At 38.9% G+C, this 25,162-nt stretch overlaps 1 long non-coding RNA gene across 1 annotated transcript; it reads right to left on the bottom strand.

The window, feature by feature from the left end:
• Positions 1-8,449: 8,449 nt before the first annotated feature.
• LOC118761310 lies at positions 8,450-10,208 on the bottom strand. The gene is made up of 2 exons (XR_004997281.1): positions 9,802-10,208; positions 8,450-8,539 (listed from the first exon to the last, which is right to left on the bottom strand). It is a non-coding gene; the product is annotated as an uncharacterized LOC118761310 (long non-coding RNA).
• Positions 10,209-25,162: the final 14,954 nt, after the last annotated feature.

Below are 25,162 nucleotides of genomic sequence, written 5' to 3' on the forward strand. Positions count from 1 at the left end.
TTGTCAAGCAATGCTAGGGGGACAAACACAGACATACAAACATACACGCACACATATATATATACATATATACGACAGGCTTCTTTCAGTTTCCGTCTACCAAATCCACTCACAGCACATTGGTCGGCCCGGGGCTATAGCAGAAGACACTTGCCCAAGATGCCACGCAGTGGGACTGAACCCTGAACCATGTGATTGGTTAGCAAGCTACTTACCACACAGCCACTCCTGTGCCTTGAGGAAATTGAATTCATAATGTTATGTTCATGAGGTTGCATACCCTGACCACTAAGCTAACAGAAGAAGAGAACAAGAGAACATCTTTGGGGAGGACTTAAATCTAGGTTATACATGTCCATTTGTACCGTTTATCATAAGGCACTGGGCTATGTTATATCAGACTTGCATAACATGCTGGGATTTTCGAAACAAAGAACAAAATAAATTGACTCACGTCGTCCAAATCTGACCGATTACGAAAACAATAAAGATTTGTAAAACATTCCTTCCTGTAATTCTTCATTTGAGTTTCCTCGAATGAACCTATGTACACAATGATGTGTGTACATATGAGCACGGTAATGAAAGGGCAATGAAAACACACACACACACACACACACACATGCATACACACATATGCGCAAACACAAACATGAACACGCACACACAAACACACACATACATAGTATAAAGAGCATTGTACACCTATTGTATAAATACAAGTGTATCCACACACACACACACCTTTGCATTTATGAACAGACTCACACATTCACAAAATGCCAGAAGTGTTGTGACGAGAACAAAGGAGATTGTTCCTAGGTTAGTGACCAGCGGCTTTGATTCTACAAAGAACTTAAACCTCAAAGACACACACACACACACTCACACACACACACACACAAATACACACACACACACACACATTTACATACATAGTCATCGTCATCATCATCATCGTCATTTAACGTCCATTCTTCCATGCTGGCATGGGTTGGATGGTTTGATAGGAGCTGGCAAGGCTGGGAGCTGCATCAAATTCCATTGTCCATTGTTTTGGAATTGGTTTCTACAGTTTGTTGCCCTTCATAATGTCAACTACTTTACAGGGTGTTCTGGGTGCTTTCTTGCATGGCACCAACATCCGTGCTTCTTACGTGGCACCGTCACCAATGCCTTTTAAGTGGTACCAGCACCGGCAGGGTCAGCAGATAGATAGGTAGACAGATAGGTAGATAGATAGATAGATACATATAGATAGATAGATAGATAGATAGATAGCTAGATAATAGATAGATAGACAGATGGATAGACAGTATACATAATTGCACAGATGCTTGTACAGGCATACATATATAAGTCTACATATGTACATATACACAACTTACATACGTATATTTATGTATGTATGTATGTATGGAAGTTTTTTCCTGGCTTTGAGTAAAAGAAAATACTGGAGGATCAGTTAATTATGATTTTATTCAACATATTCCCCTCTCAGATTCATTCACTTTTTGCAGCCGTCCTTCAGTTTTTCTAAGCCCTGTAAATGAACTCTGAAGGTTGGGTTTTGAATGAGGCCTTTTGCAATACTCTTAAAGCCAGGAATCTTTCAGCCACACCTCGTAGACATTATATATATATATATATATATATATATATATATTTGCGATGATAATCTGGTGCTTGACTGAGGATAGAGGGCTTTGAATGACCTGTCCTTGTTTTTTTGTTTTGTCTATCTGGATGTTTTGTTGTCCCTTTTTGTATCACCTAGCTGTCTGGATGTTTTGCGTTCTTGTCCCATTTTGTATTTTATATATATATATATATATATATATATATATATATATATTCATCATCATCATCATCGTTGTTTAACGTCTGCTTTCCATGCTAGCATGGGTTGGACGATTTTGACTGAGGGCTGGCGAACCAGATGGCTGCACCAGGCTTCAATCTTGATCAGGCAGAGTTTCTACAGCTGGATGCCCTTCCTAACGCCAACCACTCCGAAAAATTACTTGTAAGAGGATGCATGGCATTCAATCATATACTAATATATAGATGCATATATACATATGTATATATACACATCATCATCATCGTTTAACGTCCGTTCTCCATGCTAGCATGGGTTGGACGGTTCGACCGGGGATCTGGGAAGCCAGAAGGCTGCACCAGGCTCCGGTCTTATCTGGCAAAGTTTCTACAGCTGGATGCCCTTTCTAACGCCAACCACTCCGAGAGTGTAGTGGGTGCTTTTTACGTGCCACCTGCACTGGTGCCAGGCGAGGCTGGCATCGGCCACAGTCGGATTGGTGCATTTTATGTGCCACCTGCACGGAAGCCAGTCGAGGCGGCACTGGCTTCGGCCACGATTCGGATGGTGCTTTTTACGTGCCACCGACACGGAAACCAGTCGAAGCGGCGCTGGCATCGGCCACGATTCGGATAGTGCTTTTTATGTATCTCTTTTTACGTATCTTTACACACTTACATCTATACATATATATATATATATGCATATGTGGGCACAGGACGTCACGAAACGTGTACACCAACAAAAATACGAAGTACGAGTACATGGAATATGAACTATTTTTTCGAACAACAAAAGACACAAACAGAAAACAAGACAAGCAACATAAAAAACGACCCTTCATCAGTTGTCGGCTGTTTTTCTTCTCTCGTGTCACAGCAGCCAACAAATGATGAGGCTCCCTCTTTATGTTGTTTGTCTTGTTTTCCATTTGTGTCTTTCGTTGTTCGAAAAAATAGTTCATACTCTATTGTACTTTGTATTTTTTTTTTGGTGTAAACGTTTTGTGATGTCCTGTGCCCACATATGCATATATATATACGTATAGACATTAGTATGTACATATACGTATGTATATATGCATATATATTATTTATACTCCTTGTTTCTTTCTGTGTTTCTTTTCTGTGTATCTTTCTGTTGAAGAGCGTAGGCTCGAAACGTAAAAGACTTGTTTTATTTCTATTCCTGAGCGCCATACTAATACAATTGTTTGTTTGTATTCCACCTGCCTTCGTCTTTTGTTTATTTTCATAAAGCTTCCCGTTATATATATATATATTATATATATATACAATTTTTGTCAGTGAACAGGTCGCGGTCTTAAAGTGACGAAATATTTTGACAAATTAAACTTAAATGTTGATTGAAGTGAATCGAACGGCTTTTGTTGTGTTTCTTAAATGGTTTACAAACACCTTCCACGCTGCAATGTTTTCGTTTCAGCACACCGTCTCAGATCAGGTCACTTGTTATGCAAGTACATCTCCGTATTATATATATCTATATATTATATATAATATATATACATACACAAATACAAGCATTACACGCATACACATTGTGCTTTTAGTACACCAATGTTGTTTGTGGATGAATGCCACAAACTCACATTGTTCTAAAACCCTTACCCCCACCCTAACGCCAACCTCTCTCTCTCTTTCTTTCTCTCTCCCTCTCTTTCTCTCTCTCTCTCTCTCTCTCTCTCTTTCTTTCTCTGTAAAGAAACCAGATAGATATGTATTGATGAAGAAGTACACGCATCACATCGAAGAGACACACATGGAACATGATGATGATGATGATGGTGACGGTGGTAGTGGTGGTTATGGTTGTGGTGGTGGTGGTGTTGATGGTGATGACGATGATAAAGGGGTGAGGGCAATGATGATGGTGGTTGTGATGATGAGAATGGGGGCACAGGCGATGATAATGATGGTGGTGGCGGTGGTGGTGATGACGCTGACAACGGAGGCGGCAGGGGAGGTAATGATGATTTCGATGATGATGGTAGTGGTGATGGTGGTGGTGATGACAATGATGATGATAACGAAGCAAGGGGGTCGATGATGATGACAATAATTGTAATTGTGATGGTGGTGGTGGTGGTGGTGGTGATGAGGAAGAGGCCGATGATGGTGCCGATGACAACAACGATGAAGATGGGCAACAGCGATGGTGGTGGTGATGGTGATGATGGTAGTAGAAGTGGTGGTGGTGGTGGTGGCGGTGGTGGCGGTATTGACAGCGATGGTGGTGGTAGTGATGCCGAAGGTGGCAGTGATGTCAGTGGCAGTGGTGGCATGATGGTGATGAAAATGGCAGTCAAGACGGTGGTATGTTGTATAATGTATGATGGTAGTGCCAGATGGGTGGGTGGTTGGGTGGATGGTGCAGTGTAGGTGTTATGTGAAGGTGGCACTGGCAGTAGTAGTAGTGATAGTAGTAGTTGTAGTAGTGGTGGTGGCAGCAATGGTTGTGTTGGTGAAGGCAGTAGTAGTGGTAGTTGTAGTAGTAGTAGTGGTGGTGGTGGTGTGCTTGTAGTAGTAGTAGTAGTAGTAGTAGTAGCAATAGTAGTGGTGGTGGTGGTGGTGGCAATGGTCATATTGGCGAAGGCAGTGGTGGTAGTAGTGGTGGTGGCGGCAATGGTTGTGTTGGTGAAGGCAGTAGTAGTAGTGGTGGTGGTGGTGCTTGTAGTAGTAGTAGTAGCAGCAATAGTAGTAGTGGTGGTGGTGGTGGTGCTTGTAGTAGTAGTGGTGGTAATAGTGGTGGTGGTGGTGGCAATGGTCAGATTGGTGAAGGCAGGCAGTAGTGTAGTGGTGGTGGTGGTGGTAAGACATTGCTCATGGGAAAGTGAAAGTAACCGGGCCTCAGGTAAACGTTTCATGTTGTATAGACAGGATCCCATTGTGCAGTATAGGTGGTAGTATCTATGCTGGTTGTGCATTTTTGTTGGAGATAGCGTGAGCTGTAGTTGTCGTTGTTGTTGTTGGTGGTGGTAGTGGTGGTGATGATGATGATGATTGTGATGACGTATGTGCGTTGTAGTAGTAGTGGTAGTTTAGTCTTGGTCATGTAATGTTGGTAACAGTATGTGTTGTAGTGGTTGTTGGTAGTGTTGTATGTGTGTCTTTTGCAGTAGAAGTGGTAGTGGTGGTGGTGGTGGTGGTGGTTTTGGTAGCAGTGATGATAGAAGTAGTAGTAGTAGTGGTGGTGGTGGTGGTGGTTGTGGTGATGGTAGTAGTAGTAGTGGTGGTGGTTTTGGTAGTAGTGATGATAGAAGTAGTAGTAGTAGTGGTGGTGGTGGTGGTGATGGTATTGATAATAGTGGTGATGGTTGTAGCAGTAGTAGCGGTGGTGGTTTTGATCGTGCTGAAGGTAGTAGTAGTAGTAGTAGTTGGTCATGTACCAGTGTTGACAATAGTATGTGTTGTAGTGGTGGTTGGTGGTGGTAGTTGTGTATGTGTGTATGTATGTGCGTGTTGTAGCAGTAGTAGTAGTGGTAGTAGTAATAGTAGTGGTTGTGCTTGTAGTAGTAGTAGAGTAGCAATAGTAGTAGTGTGTGTGTGTGTGCGTTTGTGTTGTAGTAGTAGTAGTGGTGGTGGTGGTGGTGGTGGTAGTGTCGATCATGTACAGTGTTGGTAACAGTATGCGTGGTAGTTGTAGTGGCGAGTGTTGTGTATGTTGCAGTAGTAACTGTAGTCTTGCTCACGTATAGGGTTAATAATTGTGATAGTGCGTGTATATGCATGTGTGCGTATAGGCATGTTTGTGTGTGTGTATATGTCTCCGTGTGTATGTGTGTGGGTGTATGTTTGTATGTGCGTGCATGTGTATGTGTATGATTATATATATGCATGTTTATGTGTGTGAGTGTGTATACATATATATATATATATATATATATATATATAGATATATATATATTATATATATATATATATATATATATATACCAATTAAGGACTGAACACGAAAAGTGGACAGTCAACATGCTAGATATAGACGTCAAATCGCCATTCACCACAAAAGATTATGTTCTCAGATCAAACTCAGCACTGAGTTTGATCTGAGAACATAATCTTTTGTGGTGAATGGCGATTTGACGTCTATATCTAGCATGTTGACTGTCCACTTTTCGTGTTCAGTCCTTAATTGGTATATATAAATATTTTAATCTTCGGATTCTTTTTTAATATGCTAGACCACTGGTCCTAATTGATAAATATCAATTTCTACCCTTAATTAATTTTATATAAATTATATATATATATATATATTTTACTCTGCTATGTATTGAGTACCTTATTTACTGTGGTTAACCCCGAATCAACCCGGGACCTACACATATATATATATATATATATATATATATATATATACATGCATGTTTGTGTGCACGAGTGTGTGTGTGTGTGTGGTGTGCGTATGTAAATAAACAACGGTAGACAAAGCCGCTGTGAGAACTGGACATACATCGGTCGTCGTCGAAAGAATTGGAGCAAAGAAGCGGGGTGGAGGAGTGGGAGAGAGAGAGAGAGAGGGTAGGAGGGAAAGAGAAAAAAAATGAGCGAAAGGGAGTAGGAGTGAAAGACAAAAGACGAAAGGAGGGGGTGACAGGGAGGAAGAAAGCGAGAGAGATAGAGAGAGAGAGAGAGAGAGGGAAGAAGGACAATGAAAAAGAGACCAAGAGAGAGATAACGGGAGAAAGGTAGGAGAGGTAAAGAGAGAAAGGGGAGAGGAGAGAGAGGGAAGAAGGGACAACGAAAAAGAGAGCAAGAGAGAGATAAAGAGAGAAAGGTAGGAGAGGTAAAGGAGAGAAAGAGGAGAGGAGAGAGAGAGAAGTGGATAGAGGGTAGGAGGGCTCAAGAAAGAAAGAAAGAAAGAAAGAAAGAGATTGGAAGGAAGAGGGACAGTGAACAAGGAGGAGAAGAGAGAGGAATGAAAAGACAGCAAAAGGTGAGGAGGAGGGATATTAGAAGGCGAAGTAAAGGGGTCGATTGATACCGCGATGACGGTGGCGCCGACGGAGATGGGGGGTCAGGACGATGATGATGATGGCGGCGGCGGAGATGCTCGAGGGAGGTTGAATGGTGTTGATGGCGGCGGCGGTGGGTTTTACTTGGGCTTGATGTATGGTGTAGCGAAGGAGTTTCTGTGTGGTCCTGTGTATGGTATTGTAAGGTATGGCGTAACGTAGTACAGTACGGCATGGTATGGTATGGTATAACACAGCGTGGTATGGGTTTTATGTGGTATAACGGAGTATATAGAATCGTGTAGTATGGTGGTGGTGGGGGGGTTATAACGTGGTGTGATGTAGTACAGTGTGGTATGGTGTGGTATGGTATGGTATGGTGTAGGGTGGTGTCGTACAGTGTTTGTGGTGTAGCGCAGGTCTGGTTAAAGACGATGGTAATTGAAGATGCTGTGTTGGATATATTTGTGTCACTGAGTGGAAAATGATGTCACACACATTTGATTCATCGTTTGATTCACGGCCATGACGACGACGAGGAGGTTAGTGATGGTGGTGATGGTGGTGGTGGTGGTGGTGATGAGGATGATCGTGGTGATCGTGATGATGGTGATGATGGTGATGATAGTGGTGTTGGTGGTGGTGGTGGTCGTGATGATGATGATTATGATGATGATGATGATGATGGCGGTGGTGATGATTGTGACGACGATGATAACGATGATGATGATGATGATGATGGCGGTGGTGATGATTGTGACGACGATGATAACGATGATGATGATGATGATGACCATCATCATTCCCATGATGGTCGTGGTAGTCGCAGTGGTAGTGATGAATGGTGATCACGATGATGATGATGATGTTGGCTGCGCTGGCGATGATAATGATGATGATGATGATGATGAAAACGATGACGTCGACAACGAAGAGAGAAAGACGATGACGGTGTGGCGGTGATGATGGCAATTCTTGTTTTTGTTTAAACCCCCCCCAACCCCGGCCCCCACCACTAGGCCGCCCTAGTTCGATCTGTGATCGAAGACACACAAACTGTAAAACATCCCGTTATTTTTGAATTTTATTCTTTTTATTTAACCCAGACATAGAGATGATATATGTACCTAGGAATGCATCATCCAATGTGTTCTTTAATTTAATTTAATTTAATTTAATTTAATTTAATTTTATTTTATTATATTTTGTAAGGCAGTTTTTTTGTGGAGGGAGATGGGTTTTTTTGCTTCATTTTTTGTATATTGGTGCTGATAAATTTCGCTGCTATTTCTAGCTTATCGAATGACCTGTTAGAGGATCAATCGTTGTCTTTGATGATGATGATGATGATGATGATGATGATGATGGTGGTGGTGACGGCGATGATGATGACAATGATGATGATGAAGAGCGGTGGTGGAAGAGGAGAGTGAAACAAAGAAATAAAGAAATAAAGAGAGAGAGAGGGGGAGAGAGAGAGAGAGAGAGAGAGAGACATGGAGAAAAGAAATAAAAAAGACAGCTCGAGATAGAGAGAAAGAATGAGTATGAAAGCAGACGAATGTGATTCTTACCTCATGTCATGTGTAAAAATAGGTGGTCTTCCACTGAGGCTGCTTCACGTTATTTGTTCTTCTCTGGCTTCTTTCTTCCTTCCTTCTTTGTCTCTTCGCTATTCTCTTTCTCTCTTTCTTTCATTTAATTGAAGACAAATCCCTTGTCAGGTGAACTGCAACCACCTATACCGATACAATACAATATATATATACACATATAATATACACACACATGTATATACACACCTATACATATATATATATATATATGTGTGTGTGTGTGTGTGTGAGTGGGTCTATATGAGCGCATATGTATGAATGTATGTATGTGATATGAACTTTTCCTGATCGATCACTATAGATCGCTCTCTTTCTCTCTTTATATATATAAATGTTTGTATATATATTATATATATATATATATATATATATATATATATATATATATATATATATATATATATATATATATATATATATATATATATTGCACACACACACACACACATGTTTATTTATTTATTTATCTTTAGCAGAAGCATCAGAGTGACCCGAGGTCGAGAGTTTCGTGCGTCTGATAAGTGCCAACGCACGCAAACTCAAGGACCTTGATTCCCTGTGGCACGAAATGATGTCCATTCGGTTATTTCTGCTCAATATTAATAAGAACATACATATGCTCATATTTTCAGTTCTAATTTCCCCCTGTTTGCATCAACACACCTGTGTATATGATGTATGTATGTTTGTATGTATGTATGTATATATATATACAAGCGAATCGTCTAAGAGACCATTAGTCAGGGAAAAGATGCACTAATTATACATGTCGGATTATATATATATATTTATATAAACATGTCCGTCTGTCTCCCTTATATACACAAGCTTACATACATAGAAACATACCATTTTACATACGCACATATATACATACATACATACAAACATACATACATACATACATACAGATATATATACATACACACATACTACATACAGTTATACATACTTAGAAACATACATGTATTCATATATATTATATATATATACATACAAACGCACAAACTTATATATACACGCTCTACCTATATCTAACGCAATTGCTATAGAAATATATACACACGCATATGTTTATATATACTTCTATATAATAATAATAATAATAATATAAATACGTTATCTCTGATTCCCTGGCCTTTCTCTCTCTCTCTCTCTCTTTCATTCTATACATCACCTCTATATAATCTTCCCTCGTTCTTGTATATACATCTATCAGCATGTATATGTATATATATATTACATATGCATACATATATAATATATATATATATATGTATTACATATGCATACATATATACATATTACATATTTATATATAATATATACCTTTAAAGATACGCACATAAATATATATTTATATATGGTTATACAAGTATATATACCTCTTTTTAATTATATATGTTGTCTCTGTTTCGTTTTTCTCTCGGAATATTATATTTTCCCTCTTTCCGTGCGCTTTCTCTCCTTTGTATCCAGGTCTCGTCTCTCTTGTATTTATTCTCTTTGTTCGCACTCTCTCTCTCTCTCTCCCTAATTCTCCCTCTCTCTCTCACTCTCTCTCTCTCTCTCCGTGTCTATTACTGTTTCTCTTTTTTTTACTTTGTTCTCCCTCTTCTTTTATAGCCTATCTTTCTCTCTTACTATCAATCTATCGAACAAGATCAACCCAATGATGATGATGATCTATCGATCTGTTTATCTACCTATCAGTCACTCTCTCTCTCTCCCTCTCTGTATATATGCATATGTGTGTGTGTGTGTGTGTGTGTCTGTCTGTCTGTCTGTCTCTGTCTCTGTCTCTCTCTCTCTCTCTCTCTCTCTTTCTCTTTCACCCTACGCCGTTCTATTTCTTTGTCTCTAATTCTTTCAGCATCTTTCTTTCTCCGCCAGTCTATCTCTTTCTATATTTTTCTTTCGCTCTCTCCTTTCATTTTCTCTATATGTCTGTCTATCACTCTGTATCTCTCTCTTTCTCTTCCTCTATATGTCTCTCTCTCTCTCTCTGCACTCCTTTCTCTCGCCCCTTCACTCGTCTCCTATCCAGGTTTAACCTCCATTTGCTCACACACGCACTCGACCTCCCTGTCTTACCTTTTGTCTTATATCCCCTGCCCCTGTCCCCTGTCCCCAGTCCTGTCTTTTTATAAATACCCTATTAGCCCCTTAATCTTCGTATAACAATGCCCCTCTCTCATACTTCCTCAATATACCACCTCACTCTCCCTTATTCTCCTCTTAAAATATTCCTTTCGCTCACCGTCTCTGTCGGTCTATGTCTCACTCTCTCTCTCTCTCTCTCTCTCTCTATCTATCTATCTATCTATCTACCTACCTATCTATCCATCTATCTATCTATCTATCTATCTATCTATCTATCTATCTACCTACCTACCTACCTATCTATCTATCTATCTATCTATCTATCTATCTATCTTTTTTTAAAATTTTATTTTATCCCCCCCTTTTTTATCCTCTTTCTTTCCATTTACGATCCCTTTTGATCGAAAACCAAACCCCCTTCTTTTACCCCCAATATAAAAGCTCTACCTTGTAATTTTGTCCTGTCTGTGTGCAGCCCTGTGTGGCTAATAAAGAAACATATCTATCTATCTATCTATCTGTCAACCAGTTTCTGTCTCACTGTCGGTCTGTCAGCCTCTTTCTCTCTCTCTTTCTTTCTCTCTCTCTCTCTCTCTCTCTCTCTCTCTCTCTCTCTCTGTATTATATATATATATATATATCTTCTTGTGCTAATTTGTCTGTTGTTCTGTCTGTCTCTCTGTCTATCTATCTGTCTATCTATCTTTCTTTTACTTCCATTCCAGAAACCAGATCTCGTCCCCCGTTCGCTCTTTCTTTTCCCCTCTCGCTTCATTCTCTCTCTCTCTCTCTCTCTCTCTTTCTGTCTTTCTTAATCCTGGCTTCTTTTTTACGCTTCTCTCTTTCGATTCCAACATTCTTACCCTGCGATTCATTCAATTATCTCTCTCTCCTTTAAAATCTCTCTCTCACCCCCCTCTCTCTCTCTCTTTGAGCGTGTGTGTACGAGTATGTATATGTATGTAAGTCTGTGTTTAATATATATATATATATGTATATGTATATGTATGTAAATCTGTGTTTATAATGTCATCTTCCTCTGTTTCTCTCTCCTCCCTTTCTCTCTCTCTCTCTTTGTCCCGGTATACATAAGTGTGCGTGCGTGCGTGTGTGAACGTATGTTTCAAAATGCGTATCTGTCGAGTGTCCCAGGAGACAAATTTAAACATCAATATAATGCTTTAACACAAACTTACTCAGTGACACCTGGTATACGTTCATGTAAATAAACATGTATGTATGTATGTATGTATGTATGTATGTATGTATGTATGTATGCATGCATGCATGTGTCTATGTATGTATGTACACACTCACATGTATGTATGTTTGTATGAGAGCTCAAAATCTCTCGTGGAAGCGCCATCCAACCAAAATGCAAATATATGGGAAACTACCACCTGTGTCATCTCTTGTGAAAGGTAAGAGAGTCCAGTTTGCTGGACATTGTTGTAGAGCTGAAAAAGAGGTAATTTCTACTCTTCTCCTCTGGAAGCCATCTACTCGCAATGCCAGAGGGCGCACACTCTCCTACCCTGATGTAATCTCCAGGGATACAGGCATCCAGCAACAGGACCTCCGTAATGCCATGATGGACCGTGAAGTCTGGCGTAGCATGGTAAATTCCATTGTCTCGACCACGGTCGAACAATGATGATGATGATGTTTGTATGTATGTAGTCAACAAATAAGATCCACAGATTCTCGGTATTAGAAGACATCTAGTAAAAGTCCAAAAGTTTCAAACTAAGACACTGATGTCTTTACAGGGGATCAATTCTACGGGGTAAAGAATGACTTTACATGGGATCAATTCTACGGGATAAAGAATGGCTTAACATGGGATCAATTCTACGGGATAAAGAATGGCTTAACATGGGATCAATTCTACGGGGTAAAGAATGGCTTAACATGGGATCAATTCTTTGGACGGTTTAAGTTGCTTTGGTGGTATTTTTTTCACCAAATAATTGAATTGCCAAGAAGATTTATGAGTAGCACGGCAGTCTATGTTTCCGATTAAGATAGGAACAGAAAACCAAATTCAAGGCTGGTTATTGTGGATGTCATTGCACTTTAATGATCATAGAACATTTAAGTTTGCAAGCGATGCAAAGTAGAGCTACTGAAGTGTTTTGGAAGTAGATTATGAATAGTGACTACAAAATATCGTTGTTTTACCTGAAAGAGAAATTTCTTGTCAGAAACAGCCGCATAAATGGTGTAATGAACTTGAAAGAAGACGTTGAAACTTCCCCTCTTTGAGTTTATTTCATTCAACAGCAAAGGGAGCTATTTTTTCGGAGAGATAAGCTAACAAAAACCCCTTTATTCTGTCTCCCACATAGCCTATGCATAAACAGCTAATGCTGCATAAAGTTAAATTGGTATGGAACTTTTTGAAAGATACGTATAACTTTCGCTGGTGGAAGCAAAACTCGCTTTTCCTTGTAATCTCACTGTCCAGCGTCCTAGTAAAATATATGTAACGCATGAACAGAACCTGAAAGATTGCTTGGAGACACATGGCGTATATTATGAATATAACTAGTTAAATTATCAAAATTAAAAAACAAAAAAAGATGAAACTGTATGGAAGCACTCCGTCGGTTATGACGACGAGGGTTCCGGTTGATCCGAATCAACGGAACAGACTGCTCGTGAAATTAACGTGTAAGTGGCTGAGCACTCCACAGACACAGGCACCCTTAACGTAGTTCTCGGGGATATTCAGCGTGACACAGAGTGACAAGGCCGGTCCTTTGAAATACAGGTACAACAGAAACAGGAAGTAAGAGAAAGTTGTAGTGAAAGAGTACAGCAGGGATCACCACTATCCCCTGCCGGAGCCTCGTGGAGCTTTAGGTGTTTTCGCTCAATAAACACTCACAACGCCCGGTCTGGGAATCGAAACCGCGATCCTATGACCGCGAGTCCGCTGCCCTAACCACTGGGCCATTGCGCCTCCACTAAGATGAAACTATTAGCAGCCTTAAGGCCGAAACGTGTAAAAGGATAAAAGAATGTGTGTGTGTGTGTGTGAGAGTGTTTATCGTTGTATCCTCTTACTTAACAACTGGTGTTGGTTTGTTTATGTTCTCGTAACGTAGCGGTTCGGCAAAAACAACTGATAAAGTATGAGAGTTAAAAATTAAGTCCTGGGGGTCGATATTGTTAGGCTAAACCCTCTAAGGTTGTGCCCCAGCATGGCCACATTCCAGTGACTGAAACGGGTAGAAGAAATAAATGAAAAAGAGACAGACACATGTGTATAGGGAAGGGTACGAGGTGGAGGGGAGCGGGGTAAAGATGGAGAAGGGAAAACGTGTCTCACGGAATGAGAGGGAAAGAAAGGCGAATGCACGGAGACATCACTAATAGAAAGAGTATGGGTATGAGACGGAGAGAAAGAAGGAGAGAGAGTGAGTGCGTGAGAGGGAAAGGGAGAAAGAGAGTGAGAGCAGAGAGAGAGAGAGTAGAAGTAGAAGTGAGAGAGAGGGGAGAATGGAAGTAGGAAAGTAGGGGATGTGTGTATGTATATGTGCGTGTGTGTGTGCGTGTGCGAGAGAATAACATAAGAGGAACACGTGTGTGAGTGTGTGGTGTGGTGTGTGTGTGTGTGTGTAAGAGATAGAGAGGGAGAAAGGGAGGGAGAGCTATAGAAGTAGATGGACGTGTGAGAAAGAGATAGATAGACAAGCAGATGTAGAGGGACGTGAGTAAGAAAGACAGGGAGAAAGAGAAAGAGAGAGAGAGAGTAGCAGAAGTAGAAAGTCGTGTGTGTATGTGTGTAAGAGAGAGAGAGAGAAAGACAGAGAGAGAGAGAGAGAGAGAGAGAGAGAGAGAGAGAGAGAGAGAGAGAGCGCTAGGAATGTCGGGAATGGACGAGAAAAAAATAAGCGAGAAGCGAGTGATGGTCGTCTGCAATAACGATTGCTGGAATGACGGGGAGGAAAAAGTATTTTTGGTTTTAATGTTTACAACTTGACTGGGAAACGAAAATCAGAAAAAAATAATGCAACAGGTGTAAAAAAAAAATGGCTAGGAAATGAATATGAAAAAAAAAAATTAAAAAGCGCGTAGAGCAACGGGAGGGTGGGGAGAGGACCTCGGAAAATTCACAAAATCCGAGTTTTTCCCTCATAACTTTTAGGAAAATGAGGGTTTTTTTCAATGAAATCTTAAAGAAATACCTTTCAAACGGCATACATTACGATTATAAAAAAAAGTTATGAGGGAAAATCTTGAAGTGGGGAGAGGACTTTCGGAAAATCCCAAAGATTCGAATTTTTCCTCGTTATATTCCGAAATCACATTGAAACCCTAGCGTAGTACTACCAAACTATGTGGTGTTTATCTTAAATTATTTTTACGCTTCTTTAACCCTTATCTCTCTCTCTCTCTCTCTCTTTTTTTCTTTATATATATGTATATATATATATATATATATAGTAAGAGTGGCTGTGTGGTGAGTAGCTTGCTAACCAACCACATGGTTCCAGGTTCAGTCCCACTGCGTGGCATCTTGGGCAAGTGTCTTCTGCTATAGCCCCGGGCCGACCAATGCCTTGTGAGTGGATTTGGTAGACGGAAACTGAAAGAAGCCTGTCGTATATATGTATATATATATGTGTGTGTATGCGTTTGTGTGTCTGTGTTTGTCCCCCTAGAATTGCTTGACAACCGATGCTGGTGTGTTTACGTCACTAACCACTTAGCGGTTCGGCAAAAGAGACCGATAGAATAAGTACTGGGCTTACAAAGAATAAGTCCCGGGGTCGATTTGCTCGACTAAAGGCGGTGCTCCAGCATGGCCGCAGTCAAATGACTGAAACAAGTAAAAGTAAAAGAATATATATAGATAGAGAGATACATACATATATATATATCATATACATATATATATACACACATATATTTACACACATACACACACACACACCAACACACACACACACACACAACAATATATATATGTATATATATATATATATATATGCACAGACACATGTATACACACACATATGTATACACACACATATATACACACACACACATATATACACATACACACCCACATATATATATATACATAATAATAATAATAATAATATACGTAATATGTAATTTTTCTAAATGGTGTATAATTTAATTTTTCATTATTGAATTTATAAAAGGTGTTTTTTTTTTCTAATTCATAATATATATATATATATATATATATATATATATATATCTATATATATAATATATATATATATATATATTCCAGTTATGAGGGAAAAACTCGGATCTTGTGAATTTTCCGAAGTCCTCTCCCCACCCCTTGGAAAAGATTTTACTTTATAATTGTAATGTAAGCCGTTTGAAAGGTTTTTCTCTAAAATTTCATTGAAAAACCCCCATTTTCCTAAAATTTACGAGGGAAAAACTCGGATCTTGTGAATTTTCCGAGGTCATCTCCGCACCCTCCCGTTGCTTTGCGCGCATTTTTTTTTTCATATTCGTTTTCTATGAATTTTTTTTCAATGAAGTTTAAAGGTGGAGGGAAACTATGGAGGTATTATTGTATGTAAGGCGGCAGGCTGGCAGAAACGTTAGCACGCCGGGCGAAGTGCTTAGCGGTATTTCGTCTGTCTTTACGTTCTGAGTTCAAATTCCGCCGTGGTCAACTTCGCCTTTCATCCTTTCGGGGTCGATAAATTAAGTACCAGTTACGCTCTGGGGTCGATGTAATCGGCTTAATCCGTTTGTCTGTCCTTGTTTGTCCTCTCTGTGTTTAGCCCCTTGTGGGTAGTAAAGAAATAGGTATTATTGTATGTAGTTTGTAGATGGTTGACTGATTCACTGACATAAGTCACATTTTAAACGGTAGATGGAACTTTTCTTGATGGAACCATGACACAGCAGTAGGACGAGCAGTGAGGCGGGGTATTTGTAGTTGTAAGATAATTAATAAATATCCTGGAAACAGCTGTAAGACCTTCTATCTATGAATGTTCTAATATCTACACAGCCTTGGTTTCTTTATCTCATTACGCTAACAATTCTTATATATATGTATGTATGTATTATATATATATATTATATATATAATATATATATAATAGATATATATATTATATATATATATAAATTCAACAATTGAGGGTAAAATTAATTAATTATTAATCAATTTCACCAAGTATTCAGTATGTAAAGGGACCATTTAAGAAAATATTACATTTTATAAAGGGCTTTGTAAAATAAATTACTCTGGAATTTTGAGTAAACACTATCTGAGAGAAATTTTCTTTAAGTATTGGAAATGGCTAAAAAAATTTTTTTGGCTGCTATTTCTAATGAGTTCAGTATGTGGCAAAGTAATTTATTTTACTAAGCCCTTTATAAAATGTAATATATATATATATATATATATATATAATATATATATATATATATATACAAAATAAGAAAATGGAGAAATACATCTAAAATCAAATATCGAGATGTATTTCTCCATTTTCTTATTTTGTATTATGAATTTGTGGTAAAACATTTTACCTTTGCCCATATAATACAGTAAGTGAATTAATTGCATCGCAATTATTAACATTTATGTATTAACTTTGTTGGGTACTTTACTAGCGGTAGATTGGATATATGTTATCCCATGGAGGGTTGCATTTACAACCCCTATCTCAATTTGTATATATATTATATATATATATACATATATATATCGTCAGTAGTTCATATATCTAAAACATAAACATGCACTAAATCATTAGAGCGGTAATATACTTTTTTCTGAAGTTGAAAGTTATGGCTTGTCGTGTAAGACAGTTAAAACTGCCTCACCTAAAAAAAATTTTAAAAAACAAACAAAAGAAAGTCTTAAACCTTCTGGAATGTACTTTTAACTTTCTGAATATCTTGCAAGCTAGATAACTCGGTATCTATCTATCTATCTATCTATCTATCTATCTATCTATCTATCTATCTATCTATCTATCTATCTATCTATCTATCTATCTATCTATCTATCTATCTATCTATCTGTCTGTCTGTTTATCCATCCATCTGTCTGTCTATCTATCCATCAATCTGTGTGTGTGTGTGTGTGTGTGTGTGTGTGTGTCTAAATACACACATATATATAGAGAGAGGCACTCACACACACACACACACACACACACACACACACACACACACACACACACATAAATAGATATATAGGTACATACATACATTAATATATATACATAATGCGATGGGAAAATTATCGCCATTATATATTTTTTATTTCAAGCATGCGCATTGCTTGTTTTGGATTTTGTCGACTACACGGTAGAGTAGGGTCAGTTCGGCACCGTTTCTGAGAAAAACAATACCATGAGGCAATTCACTCTGGCAGAAATTTGGAAACGACATGCTGTACTGATTGGCAGTCATGCTGGAAGCTCCAATACGAACATTTCAGAGTGTTTGGGTATCAATGTGACGACAGAGTAATCTAAGACATTTACAGTGAGTGGTAAAGATCAAACATCCGGTCAACATCATGGTGTTTGGAGTGATCACTAGTGATGGCGACGTTATGCCTCCATTCATCATCCCACACGGCCTTATACTCAACACGGAGGCCTTCATCAAGTGCCTGGAGGAGGTAGGACTGCACTGGGGGTAGAGGGTGGCTGCTGGAAGACCCTACGTCTGGCAATAGGATCTGCACTACACCACACCAGCAGGAGAACCCAGTTATGACTGTCCAACAATTTCTGCGACCACATCTCCCCTAACATCTGGCCCAGACTGCAATTCTCTTGATTATTATGTGTGGGGCACAGTTGAGCGAGAAACCATCAAGACTCCTTGTAACACCAAAGATGAACTGAAGGCAGCTTTATGGCAGCATTCACCAACTTAAACAAGGAGACCGTCCAGAAAAGTTGCAGGAGATTCTATACAATATCTGTACACCACTTCAAACATTCTATACACACATACATACGCGCGCGCCCCCACATATATGACGGGCTTCTCTCAGTTTCCATCTACTAAATCCACTCACAATCCTCTGGTCGGTCCGAGGCTATTAAGACACTTGCCCAAGATGTCACACAGTGAGATTGAACCCAGAACCATACGGCTAGGAAAGCAAGCTTCTTATCACACAACCACGCCTGCGCTGATCTCGTAAATTTTATACAAACAAATCTTATAAGACTTCTATGGGCCATAAGGACCTCGGTTGAGAACCACAAATTTACAGGGACAGAATTTCAAACTCTGAAGTCTTGAGAAGAGCCAACCTGCGCAGCCTGCTGGAGATTATGGCAGAACGAAAGAGTGAGATTTTCAGGCCATGCTTTTCGGCTGCCAGAAGGACGAATACCCAAGAAAGCTGTACAGTGAATACCACCAGAAGGACGAAGAAAGAGAGGGAGAGATCCAAGAAGACTTGGTGCGCCCCTTTCAAAGAAGAACCGAAGCAATTTAGCATCACCTGTGAAGGTGCTGGCGACTATGCTTAAAACTGGGATTATTGGGGACATCTCGCTGTTCAGGCCGACTGTAAGGGAGGAACTAAAACTAAAACTCGTCATCTCCATCATTTTAATTCAATAATGATATGCTTAAAAATTTACACGTCTCTGACGGTTTGATTTGACGATGTATCTTGGTTATGTGATTTGCACTTGGCAATTAATAATCACTTTATGTTCATGAAATGTACGTAAGATACCGTAACTGAATACCTTGTAAACAAACTCATAGGTTTTGTTTTGTTTTGCTACCTACATATACCCTATGTAATCCGGATTTTATAACAGAGTATACAATTACAATACATGAAAGGGAATAGGCCTGCAGTCCAACATACAGGTTATTTGTCTCGTGGTTTAAGGTTTCAAATGCATTGGACAAATATAATATTATATAACACACACACACAAACACACACGCATACACGATCGCGAGCATACACACATTTGTTCACATGTGTGTATATATGTTCTAATATCTGCATACATACGTGTGTGTGTGTGTGTGTGTGTGTGTGTGTACGAGGGTAAGTCAAAATCAATATTCACGTTTGTTTTTTTTTTGGGGGGGGGATTTCTCAAATCAATAGTAGAGGTTCAACTATTACATGATTACCGTTTTCGATCTTGTTTTTTCGATCGGCGAAAAAGGTCTTCGGCCGGTCAAGCCGAAGAACTTGGTAGCAAATTTGCGAAGAACTTTGATGTTTTGCAAACAACTTGCACATGCAAGTGCTACCAGTCGAAAGCTCCGCATACCGGAAGCCAGCAAGTGTATGGGGTCATCAGGAGAGAATGCGCGCCGTTTCAGGATCTAACTCTAGACGGCATCAATGCGCACCGAGCCTCCTCACTGATATTAAGGCCCCGCTTGCTAGATCAACTGGTTATCAAATAAAACTCAATATTCTTCTTGCCATCGCTCATCGTCTCTTTTAAACCGAATCCAGTGGCTAGCCTTTTCCACTGTAGTTTGGATATCGGTCATGGTGGTATCTACTTTATGATGAGTTGGGCCTAACGATTTTACCCTTAAATTTAAGTGAGATATATATAAATATATCTTTTGAGATACTCTTACTCTTTAATCTTTTACTTGTTTCAGTCATTTGACTGCGGCCATGCTGGAGCACCGCCTTTAATCGAGCAACTTGACCCCGGGACTTATTCTTTTGTAAGCCCAGTACTTATTCTATCGGTCTGTTTTGCCGAACCGCTAAGTGACGGGGACATAAACACACCAGCATCGGTTGTCAAGCAAGGCTAGAGGGACAAACACAGACACACAAACACACACATATACACATACATATATATATATACAGTCGCTTGACACTGTGTCCAACAAACCCTCTACATCCGACTTCGATCGGAAAATGCTCCGCTTTCCAGCCTGCGTCTTCACATTCCTCGAAGTGGTTTACATAACGGTCAGTCTTTCGAGCATTAACAGCTTCGTTTCTGACTTTAGAATTTCGGCCTGTGAAGAATACAAACCTTACGTATGATCTTGATCTATAATATATAAATATACTGAACCACAAATGAGACGTTGCACTGTAAAAGATTATGTTTCCCTCACGATATTGAGATCATACGGATTTTATTACATTTCTAGGTAATCTGACATCAGGAAGATGTCACTGACCCACAACGCCACTCTCTTTTGAAAACACAAGGATTGCATGTAGGGTTCGAACTCTCTCACTTTTCGTGAATACGGTAATGCTCGCGAGCGCATCTTTAGGAAAAGATATATTTGTGGCTGTGTGGTAAGTAACTTGTTTACCAACCACATGGTTCCGGGTTCAGTCCCACTGCGTAGCACCTTGGGCAAGTGTCTTCTACTATAGCCTCAGGCCGGCCAAAGCCTTGTGAGTGGATTTGGTAGACGGAAACTGAAAGAAGCCCGTCGTATATATGTATATATATATGTATGTGTATGTGTGTGTGTTTGTGTGTCTGTGTTTGTCCCTCTAGCATTGCTTGACAACCGATGCTGGTGTGTTTATGTCCCCGTCACTTAGCGGTTCGGCAAAAGAGACCGATAGAATAAGTACTGGGCTTACAAAGAATAAGTCCCGGGGTCGAGTTGCTCGATTAAAGGCGGTGCTCCGGCATGGCCGCAGTCAAATGACTGAAACAAGTAAAAGAGTAAAGAGTAAGAGTATCTCAAAAGATATATTTATATATATCTCACTTAAATTTAAGGGTAAAATCTATATAAGATTTTATCAAGTAGCCAGGGGGTAAACCAATTAAGGTAAAAATTAACACGAAATATATAATTTTATATATATAAAATTATAGTAAGGGCAATTACGAGAGGTAATGCCACATGCTGGAATAAGACACCAATGGTCCTAATCTACTTTATCAAATACTAGCAGTATCGCCCGGCGTTGCTCGGGGTTGTAAGGGAAATAACTATATAAACATTTTTAGAGAGTTATAGCCAAAAAATAGAAAAAAAATGCATTAAAATGGAAAAAAAAAATGATGGTAAATTTTTTAAAAATCGTTGACTCATCTTAGACATTTTTAGAGAGTTACTTCCCTTATATAATAGCGAAAAAATGCATTAAAATGGAAAAAAATGATGGTAAATTTTTTTTTAAATCGTAGACTCATCGTAGACGCGCGCTAATACCCAGAAGGGCTCGATATGAATCACGACTATAAGATACCCGGTTTTGGTTAAACTGCACCGCAAAATGTGGGAGTAGTTAGGAATCTAAATCGTAGGAGACAGACACACAACTTCACTTTTATATATAAAGCTATACACGTGCTGAAATCGAGGGAATTCTTCTCTGGTGTTAACGGTTTTATTTCTTACTAAGGGCTTTCTTTTCAAACCTTACAAAAGATCATGATCCCTCGATCAATTCTGCTATCCGTTATTTTTTTCTTCTATGTTTTACTTGTTTCAGTCATTAGACTGTGGCCATGCTGGGGCACCGCCTTGAAGAATGTTTCCTACTTATTTTTAAAGGCTGGTGCTTATCCTATCGGTCTCTTAAACTGAACCGTTAAATTACGGGGACGTAAACACACTAACATCGGTTGTCAAGCGGTAGTGGTGGTGGTGGTGGGGCAAATACACACACGAAGACTCACACACACACATACAAGCAGACACGCACACATACTCACACGTACGCATGCACACGCACACACACGCACGCACACACACGCACGCACACATATACATACACACGCGCACACACACGCACGCACACATAAACACGCACACATACACGCACACACACACACAGACACCGCCCACCCTTAGCTATGCACGTGCCTTTGAATAAAAAGGAAGACTTATCTTTGCCAGCTTAGTAGACTGGGGCAATGATTGGAAAAACTGGCACTCCGTCGTTAACGACGACGAGAGTTTCCATTGATCCAATAAACTGAACAGCCTGCTCATGAAATTAGCATGCAAGTGGCTGAGTACTCCACAGACATACTCTTTACTCTTTTACTTGTTTCAGTCATTTGACTGCGACCATGCTGGAGCACCGCCTTTAGTCGAGCAAATCGACCCCGGAACTTATTCTTTGTAAGCCCAGTACTTATTCTATCGGTCTCTTTTACCGAACCGCTAAGTAACGGGGACGTAAACACACCAGCATCGGTTGTCAAGCAATGTTAGGGAGACAAACACAGACACACAAACACATACACACACATACATATATATATACATATATACTTTGGGCCTCTTTCAGTTTCCGTCTACCAAATCGACTCACAAGGCTTTGGTCGACCCGAGGCTATAGAAGAAGACACTTGCCCAAGGTGCCACGCAGTGGGACTGAACCGAGAACCATGTGGTTGGTAAACAAGCTACTTACCACACAGCCACTACCCTTAACGTAGTTCTCAAGGAGATTCAGTGTGATGCAAATGCGACAAGGCTGGTCTCTTTGAAATACAGGTACGACTCATTTTCGCCAGCTGAGTGGACTGGAGCCACATGAAATAAAGTGTCTTGCTCAAAGGACACATCGTGCCGCTGGGCACCGATCTCGCGATTTTACGATCGGGAGCCGAACGTGTAAAAAATAAAATTACAAGATGTCAACAGATGTCAACGTTCGTGATGAATGGCTGTGATGCTCGCGGTCATTCAAGCGAGAACGACAAATTGAAAATGTCATCGAGACAATCCCCCCTTGCTGCTGCTTCTGCCGCTGCTGCTGCTGCTGTTGTTGTTGTTGTTGTTGTTGCAGTTGCTGCTGCTGTTGCTGTTATCGGTTTATCTTTCTCTTTGTTGTAAGGGGCCGTATAGAATGTCGTCTCCGGTTTATCTTGCGATCTCTAATCTCGCTGATGGCGTAGCGATATTATGATATGGCCATGTCATTTCGTTCGGTTCTGTCGTATCTGTTCTGTCGTGTGAACGTGTAATTGCGTGCGTGTAATGTATTCGTGTATGTGTGTGTGTGTGAGTGTATGTGTGTGTGTATACATATATGTATATATGTATATATATGTCTCCATGTGTATATATATGCATACATATATATCTCTGTATACACACATATAGGTACAAGCACACGCATTATATATATATACACAGACACAAACATATGTACATATATGTATATTACATATATATAATATATATATATATATATATATAATATATATATATATATATAACATCACATATATATAGGCAGTATATATATAGCATATATATTTACTGTAATATATATATACATATATATATACAGTATATATATATGCATATATATATGTATATATATATGTATGTATGTATATATATATATATATATTAGCATGTGTGTGTGGATGGGTTGTGTGTGTGTGTGTGTGTTGTATACATATACATTTACAAAGGTGATACATTTCACCTTTGCTACTCAGTTTTCCCGCTTAATTTTCACCTGAAAGAAAAGAAAACAACAACATCCAAAACAGCTGTTTCACCGATGACATGGACAATAATCAGAACGATACTGACAAGCGCCTCAGCAATAACAACAACAACAACAACAACAACAATTGATGTAACCACGACGACGGCAGCAGCATGAGGCACCACTACCACCACCACTACAACCACAGCAATAACAAGCACAAAACAACAATAGGCTCTACAGAAGTTTCTCTGTAGTTGACACATAAGTTTTGGTAAATAAAGGACGGAGACACATACATAAATACACGCACGCATGCATACACACGGATACATGGACACATACACACATGCATACACACACACACATACACACACACACACACACACACGCACACACACACACACAAGTGAGCGCATAAGCTGCAAAATTATCACAGAACTGTTACTCAGAGTTTCACGCTCCCGTTCATCAGACATTGTGATGAATCAGAGGTGTGATAATTTTGCATCTTTTAATGTATGTATATATATATCTATATATATATATATATATATATATATATATATATATATATATATATATATATATATATACATATATAAATATATGTATGTGTATATATATATATAGTTATATTATATATATAAATTTATATACATATAAATATATGTATGTATATATATATATATACATTTATACACACACACACACACACACACACACACATATATATATATATATAGATATATATATACTAATATATGTATTATATACATAAAATATATCTCTGTCTATCTATCTATCTATCTATCTATCTATCTATCTATTTATCTATATATATATCTATCTATCTTTATTAAACACTAACGTACGCACAAACAGAATACATAACATGCTTATATATATATATATATAATATATATATATTATATATATATATATATATATATATATATATTAATTATATATATATATATAATATATATATATATATTATATATATATTATATATAGTTATCAGTAATAATATAGGGTGAAATTAATTAATTGGAATAATCATTAATTTCACCAAGTAGATTTCGGCATTGTAAAGCCCCATTTGAGGAAAGTTTAAGAAGTAAGTAAATACTAAGTAATTAATGGTTAGCAACGATTGCCCACACCACACACCGAATTTAGAAATAGCAGTCAAAGAGTTATAGCTATTCTTTCTACTA

Source organism: Octopus sinensis, unplaced genomic scaffold, assembly GCF_006345805.1.
Source record: "Octopus sinensis unplaced genomic scaffold, ASM634580v1 Contig11966, whole genome shotgun sequence".
Lineage (NCBI taxonomy): Eukaryota > Metazoa > Mollusca > Cephalopoda > Octopoda > Octopodidae > Octopus > Octopus sinensis.